The 7,351-nt window shown below is 54.8% G+C and overlaps 1 protein-coding gene across 1 annotated transcript in view; it reads right to left on the bottom strand.

Annotated features, from left to right (window-relative positions):
• Positions 1 to 6,854, bottom strand: part of LOC111148506 (ELM2 and Myb/SANT domain containing 1) — a 68,645-nt gene extending 61,791 nt beyond the window's left edge. Inside the window, exon 1 of the mRNA XM_022505110.1 lies at positions 6,794 to 6,854. The gene's annotated coding sequence lies outside the window, so the exon portion shown is untranslated. The remainder of the gene's footprint in view (positions 1 to 6,793) is intronic.
• Between the last annotated feature and the right edge of the window lie 497 nt (positions 6,855 to 7,351).

The raw sequence follows: 7,351 nt of genomic DNA, 5'->3' as shown, positions 1-7,351 counted from the left end.
GGGGCGCCTGGGTGGCTCAGTGGATTGGGCCTCTGCCTTCGGCTCAGGTCATGATCTCAGGGTCCTGGGATCGAGCCCCGCATCAGACTCTCTGCTCAGCAGGGAGCCTGCTTCCCTCTCTCTCTGTCTGCTGCTCTGCCCACTTGTGATATCTCTGTCAAATAAATAAATAAAATCTTTAAAAAAGAAAAAAGAAGCCTATGAGCCATTTTTCATTCAAAAAATATATATATACGTGTGGGCCACCCGGCTGGCTCAGTTAGTAGAGCATGTGACTCTTGATCTTGGGGTTGTGAGGTTGAGCCCCATGCTGGGTGTAGAGATTACTTAAAAATAAAATCTTTAAGGGGTACTTGGGTGGCTCGGTCGCTGAGTGTCTGCCTTCGGCTCAGGTCATGATCCCAGGGTCCTGGGATCAAGCCCTGCGTTGGGATCCCTGCTCAGAGGGAAGCTGCTTCTCCCTCTCCCACTCCCCCTGCTTCTGTTCCCTCTCTCGCTGTGTCTCTCTCTGCCAAATAAATAAATACAATCTTTAAGAAAAAAAAATCTTTAAAAAGTAAAAGAAAAAACAATTTTTTTAAGGAATCTATTTTATAGGGTACACGTTATGGTATGCGAATTATAATCTCAGCTATGTCTCAATTAAAAAAAAAAAAGAATCTGGCTTATATGGCAAAGTTGAGAATAACAGCATGAGAACTGGCCCGGTCAAGGCCAACATTAGGGTTTAGCCAGGCTCTCCCAGAGACTCGGTTTTCTAGTTTAGCCTACCTTTGTAGGTTCAGTGCCTCTTTGGACGAAACAAAGCTGCAATGAACCAGGAAGCACCTTTGTCTTCCTCCAAAGTCTTGCCTGAGAGTTGCCCTACCTCCTATCAGACTGGTTCCCTTGGCAGAACAGGCCAACACAGATGACAAAGGCTCTCCCGGGGGAGCTGGTGCTCAGGCATAGGACATTGTGGGGCAGGTCAACCAGGCTCAAATCAGTGTGGAAGCTGGACAGATACTATCCGGCAGCCCTGGGGAAGAGGGGCTGGAAATGGAACAGAATGGTGACGTCCAAAGCCAGGAGTCACCAGGAGGAGGGAAGGCTATGTGAACATTCAGAATACAGCCCAAGAACCACGGTCCTCGGAGCCTGGAGTGGCTGCGCATGTCTACACACAAAGCACACAGGACAGCACAGCTGTTGCCATTTTATCGTCATCATCACTGTCGTCATCGCCATCATCTTCATCACCACCACCAAATACTTACTGGGACTCGCTATGAGTTAGGGCCCCCGGCCTGGAGATACAAATACACTTAAAACAGGGACGTCCAGTTCGGCTGAAAAATGGTAACAGTGTCGACGCCCGGGTAGCTCAGTGGGTTAAAGCCTCTGTCTTCGGCTCAGGTCATGATCCCAGGGTCCTGGGATGGAGCCCCACATCGGGCTCTCTGCTCAGCAGGGAGCCTGCGTCCCCCCCCCCTCTACCTGCCTCTCTGCCTACTTGTGATTCCTGTCAAATAAATAAGTAAAATCTTTTTTAAAAAATGGTAACAGTGATCCACCCAAAGTCATATTAAGAAGCTGGATGAAGGGGTGCCTGGGTGGCTCAGTGGGTTAAAGCCTCTGCCTTCAGCTCAGGTCATGATCTCAGGATCCTGGGATCGAGCCCCGCATCGAGCTCCCTGCTCTGCAGGAAGCCTGCTTCTCCCTCTCCCACTCCCCCTGCTTGTGTTCCCTCTCTCACTATGTGTGTCTCTCGGTCAAATAAATAAATAAATAAAATCTTAAAAAAAAAGAAGAAGAAGAAGAAGCTGGATGAAGGTGGGGTGCCTGGGTGGCTTAACTCAAGTCAGTTGGTTAAGTGTCCGACTCTCGACTTCCGCTCAGGGCATGATCTCAGGGTCCCGAGATAGAGCCCAGTGTCAAGCTCCACACTTAGCATGGAGTCTGCTTGTCTCGCTCCCTCTCTTCCTCCCCTATCTCATGCTCCTACTCTCTCTCTCTCTCTCTCTCTCAGATAAATAAATAAATAAAATCTTTTTAAAAGAAAAAAAGAAGCTGGGGCGCCTGGGTGGCTCAGTGGGTTAAAGCCTCTGCCTTCGACTCAGGTCATGATCCCAGGGTCCTGGGATGGAGCCCCGCATTGGGCTCTCTGCTCAGCAGGGAGCCTGCTTCCTCCTCTCTCTCTACTTGTGATCTCTGTCTGTCAAATAAATTAAAAAAAAAAAAAAAAAGAAGCTGAATAAAGTGTATGATTGAAGCCCAGAGGAAATGTTAAAAATCCTTTAGTCCAGGTTTTTAGGTTTTTCTTTGGTACAGGGTCCCGGTGAATGTTAGCACAGGATGGGACCGGGAAGTTCTTAAAAGAGGAGAACAGAACCCGGCTGGAGGGAAAGCAAGACCGAGCCAAGCAGAACAGAAGAAAAAGGCATTCCAGGCTTCTGGGGAAGCAAGAGAGGCAGGAATGCTTGCCACCGGCAGTTTGGACAAACACACAGAGTGGGTCACTGGGTCAGTGAAGAGGGTGAGGGCAGGAGAGCGGCAGAGGCCAGACCCCTGTGTGGAAGGCCCTGACCGCCAGCCTAGAAGTTTGATCCTTACCGTGCAGACAGCAGGGAGCCACTGAAGGTTGCTGAGCAAGAGGGTGACCCTTGCAACCAGGCATTTTAAGTGACATTACAGAGAGCCCTTTATTCCAGGCTTATGCAAAGCCCTGTGTATATTTCAAGTAGCACTCGAAACACAAAGTCATAAAGCAAAGCCCTGTGTCATGTAGACGAGGAAAAAAAAGTCGTTTAAGGGTCTCAGAAAGAGATGCTTCAGGGAGTGCGAGAAATGAAGGCGAGAACATTTTAAAGAAGGAAACGAATGTGCAGCACTGACCAGCCAGGCATCTGGAAAACTGCGGCACTTTCTTCAGAGTCTGGCATGCCCTCTTTCCGCTGGTGGGGTGTTCTGCCTCCTTTTTTGGAGGTTAGCTGTGGTGTCAAAACACTGGATTGTGGTGTAGGGAGTGAGGCAGCTGGGAGGAGGCAGATGAACAGAGAGAGAACTTTCGGGCCTGGGGAGCGTAAAAGGCCCTCCCTCGGAGACCACCGTCTTGCAGGGGACTTTTCCTTCTGCCTCTCTCAGTGGCACTTTGGGGCACTTGAGAGTTGCTGAGTTTACTAGTTACCTCCAATGGTTTCTCCTCTTGAAACAAAATGATGTGTAAACTCTGTCAGGTTCTGAATCAGCGCTTTTTCAATATTGATCCTAGTGGTGCACCGCGAGGCAGGAGGGCTGCTGTGGGGGTGGGGGGTAAGGCGGGCATGAACTGGGCAGCAACTTTGGGCCACTAATCAGCATTTACGTAAGGTGGGAGAGGAAGTCAGGATTGTTTCTGGTCTCGCCCTGGGCTGGGTACACCTGCAGGCAAAGCTCTCCGAACGCTGAGGCAAAACTGGGCAAGCCAAGAGAAGGGCCTGAGTTAGGCACAAAAACTAGCCAGGCTGAACTGAAGATGCGGGCAGGCAACGGCTCCTGGTGAGGCCACAGCTCCAGGGAATCTCCTTCCTTCTTTCTCTGGCCTTTACAAGGAGGGGGTTCCTCCGCTCCACTCTTCTGCCTACACTACTGGAGGGCCTTTCGGCGCCTTGAGGCTCTGCAGGTTCGAAATTAACACCAAGTACCTCGACTCAGAGCTGTCTTTTCTTTTCTTTTTCTTTTTTTTTCTTTTTAAAGATTTTATTTATTTATTTGCCAGAGAGAGAGAGAGCGAGCACAGGCAGGCTGAGTGGCAGCAGAGGCAGAGGGAGAAGCAGGCTCCCCGCCAAGCAAGGAGCCAGATGTGGGACTCAATCCCAGGACGCTGGGATCATGACCTGAGCCGAAAGCAGCTGCTTAATCAACTGAGCCACCCAGGCATCCCCTTTTCTTTTCTTCTTTTTTTTTTTTTAAAGATTTTATTTATTTATTTGACAGACAGAGATCACAAGTAGGCAGAGAGGCAGGCAGAGAGAGAGAGAGAGAGGAGGATGCAGGCTCCCTGCTGAGCAGACAGCCCGATGCGGGGCTCGATCCCAGGACGCTGGGATCATGACCTGAGCCCAAGGCAGAGGCTTCAACCCACTGAGCCACCCAGGCGCCCCCAGAGCTGTCTTTTCTTTGAGGTCCTAAGGGAACGCTCCCCTCCTCTCCCCCTCAAGGCTAGTGCTGGACACCAGTAGGTCAGGGGACACAGCTGCCCCGAACCTTGACAGTCAAGTTCAGGAAAAACCCAAATGTACCCGGAACAGGAGGTTGTGCAGCTCAGGAACTCCTACCATAGTGGTGTTCTGCTCTAAACCTCATTACCCTGTGGCCACTGGGCCTGTATATTCCAGACTTCCTAGAAACGTGCTGATTTCACGTTTTTCCTCGAGTCTCTGGAAGCACATAGGTGACCGCCAGGGACTATGCCCTAATGTTTTGCTTTGGCAAACTGTCACTGTGCCCATGACACACAGTTGGCACGAGCCTGCAAAACGGCATTTTTCTCCTCCAGGTGAAACTCAGTTACTGGGCTGAGGAGAAGACCAGGCATGGGGAGCTCCAGGGTGCCAGGGCTATCTGTTCCTGCCACTCTGAGCAGAGAGGCTGCCCAGCACTGGGGGAGAGTGACACAGAGTCACAGAGCAGCCCCGTGGTGCGGGGCTGAATGCTGTCCCATGAGAATCTTCCACCTAGGCCACTCTGTCTCTAGGAGAGAGCAGGGGTGCTTCTAGGGGTGGGAGCAGAAGGGCCCTCCTGTATCCTGTACATGCTTTTTGATTGTGTTTTCAATCCCTCGACTACGACTACCGTTAGCCATATCTTAGCCACATCGGAGGCCGTGGAGGAGAACCTGTTTGCCTTCTTTCCACACTTGCAGGCTTGGCTCTCTCCCTGCGGCACACAAGCTCAGCGAGTAGGAGGACCCCCCCCACCCTTCTCTGTGCTGTAGGCCTGACTCAGGAAATGGGCCTGGGGCCCTCCTGGACAAAGTGTACTTGAGTCACGCCTCTGGGAGGAGGGGGTGTCACGCCCCAGCCCCATCCTGCCCACCCCGGACACCATCCCAGACACCCAGTCTCCAAGCCCCAGCACTTTTCCCTTTGCCCAGAACACAATAAAGGAATCAGGACCCACCTACTAAGTTTCTGCAGCTGACACCAAGGCTCAAAGTCTAGCTCGCCAGCTCGGTCACACAAGTCTGACGTGTCCTCTTTGCAACCAGGCCCCACTCCAGCCACCGTGCAATTTTGCTAATTCAAACTGCTTTCCCGTTTAGGGAGGTTGATAGCCATCTCCCATCTCCTTTTCCTGCTGACGTCATCCCACATTTTCTACAGACACAAATAAGGGTACAGTCCCTGGGATAGTTTTTACGCTGCCTAAGTTGGGAGTGCAGGGATCCTGCCCTCCTGGGTCTACTTCACTTCTCCGGTGTTTGGCAAGTTGTCTGAGGTTAAGGGAGAGGCCAGGAAATAAATCACCTAGCTAAGGTGAAAGGCCAGAAAGAACTTGGTGACTTGCAGCTCAAGCCCAGATCTGTCCTGGGCATTTGCAATGCAAATCTGCGTTTTGTTCGCAGCCACCACGTCTTGCACAATAGCCTGTGTATAAACATCCACGCCAACAATGCCTGACTGTGCAATCACGCTGTAATTACAGGCCGGCAGGAAGCTGCTGCTAGGAAGGAGCTGCACCATCCAACCTCTAGACGTCCCACGTCCGGAGTCTCCACCGCACGGACGGACACTTCAGCATACCCCGACGCGTCCCGCCGCGCCGGCCGCAGCTGCTCCGCTCGAAGCCTCCAAGTCAGGGAGCCCCGACGCACCCCCCACCAACACCTCCCGCCCAGTCTGCCAGCCCCGAGTTGCTCTGTGGGGATGTCATAAACTTCTCGGCTGGTCTTTAAAAAGCCGTGTGCCACGAGGCTACCGAGGGCGGCGGGAAGCACCAGCAAAGTTCGCAAGCACCACCCTGCAGCCCTGGCAGTTTTAGAAAACAGAAGAGAGCGAGATGCCAGAGTGCACTGGAAGCGGGTTCCGGAGTTTTATATAGAAAACGCTCACATATGTACGTGGGTGTGCTGACAGTTTTTATGGCTAAATTGCAAAGTGTTAGGCCTTAGGGATTACTGTCAGGTTCGGGACGGGGGGTGGGAGGAGGAAGGGTGGGGGGAGTCGGGAGGGATCTGTTGAAAGGGGGCTTGGGGCCCATTCTGGTTTTGCTTTTGGGAAATGCGTACGGTTGTTTTCCCAAACGTCCGAGTCGCTCTGCTCTCCGTCACTGCAGGGCCGAGCGAAGAAAAGTGGGGGGAAAGTTCTTTTAACTTCCTTCCTGCAACCTCACCGAGGGCTACGAAGAGGAAGAGCACGTTTCCCTGGGAAGCACCGGGCAGGGCTGGGGCGGGCGGCTGCGCCCAGCCTGTGCGGATGCGGGACGCCGGGCGGAGGACCAGCACCGCACGCAGGCCGCGGGCAGCCCCTCCCTGCACCCCTCCTCTCGCAAACGGCGCCCGGAGAGGCCCGGCTGCAGGGCCCGTTGTTTCAAGCCCCGCGGCAAACCGGCGACAGCAGGGGAGCAGCCCGGGGCCCGGATCCCGGCCGCCGAGCACCCCCCACCCCCGCCGTGCCGCGCCGCCCGCACCCCCGCGCCCAGCGCGGCGGGCCCAACCCGGCCCCCCACAACCCCGCCCGCCAGACCAAGCCCCAGCACCCCTCCCCCCCCACCGCGTTTCCGAGCCCCACGCCGGCGCCCCGGCGGCGGAAGGGGCGCCCAGCCCGCGGCTCACCTGCGCGCTGGATCCCGGGGCCGCTCAGAGGGGCGCGGGGCGCAGGCGAGCGCAGCCCGCAGACTCAAACTTTGTTGCTCTCGGGACGGCGCAGTCGTCACTTCCTCGCGGAGCGGGCGGCGCGGCCGGGGCGTGTGACCCAGCAGCTCGCGCGGTGGCGCGCCGGGCCCTGCAGCCGCCCGCCCGCCCCCGACTCTGCGCGCCCCGGTTGCCCCGGCGGCGCCGACTCCCCGGCTCGGCGGGCCCACGGCTGAGGGGAGCCACGGACTGTCGTCCTTCGAGGCTGCACCCCTTGGGGTCGTTGACGCGCGGAAGAAATACAATTCTCAAAACCTGGGTCTGGAAGGTGGTGTTGGAATTCCGGGACCCCGGCGAGGTGGGGGTTCCAGGCGAAACACACCCAACCCCACAGACAAAAGGGTGGGGGAGGTGGAAGAGAAAGTTTTTCAGTTTCGCGTTGAGGCTAGAAGGTCAAGTCAGAAAGCGAAGTGCTCTGTGTTTTGCCAAAGAATGCCTAAGTTGGGCCTTAAAACCCGGGTTTCCTCTCCCACGTTCCCT

Source organism: Enhydra lutris, unplaced genomic scaffold, assembly GCF_002288905.1.
Source record: "Enhydra lutris kenyoni isolate GAN:26980312 unplaced genomic scaffold, ASM228890v2 scaffoldscaffold20, whole genome shotgun sequence".
Classification (NCBI taxonomy): Eukaryota; Metazoa; Chordata; class Mammalia; order Carnivora; family Mustelidae; genus Enhydra; species Enhydra lutris.
This window is presented reverse-complemented; position numbering and strand designations above follow the sequence as displayed.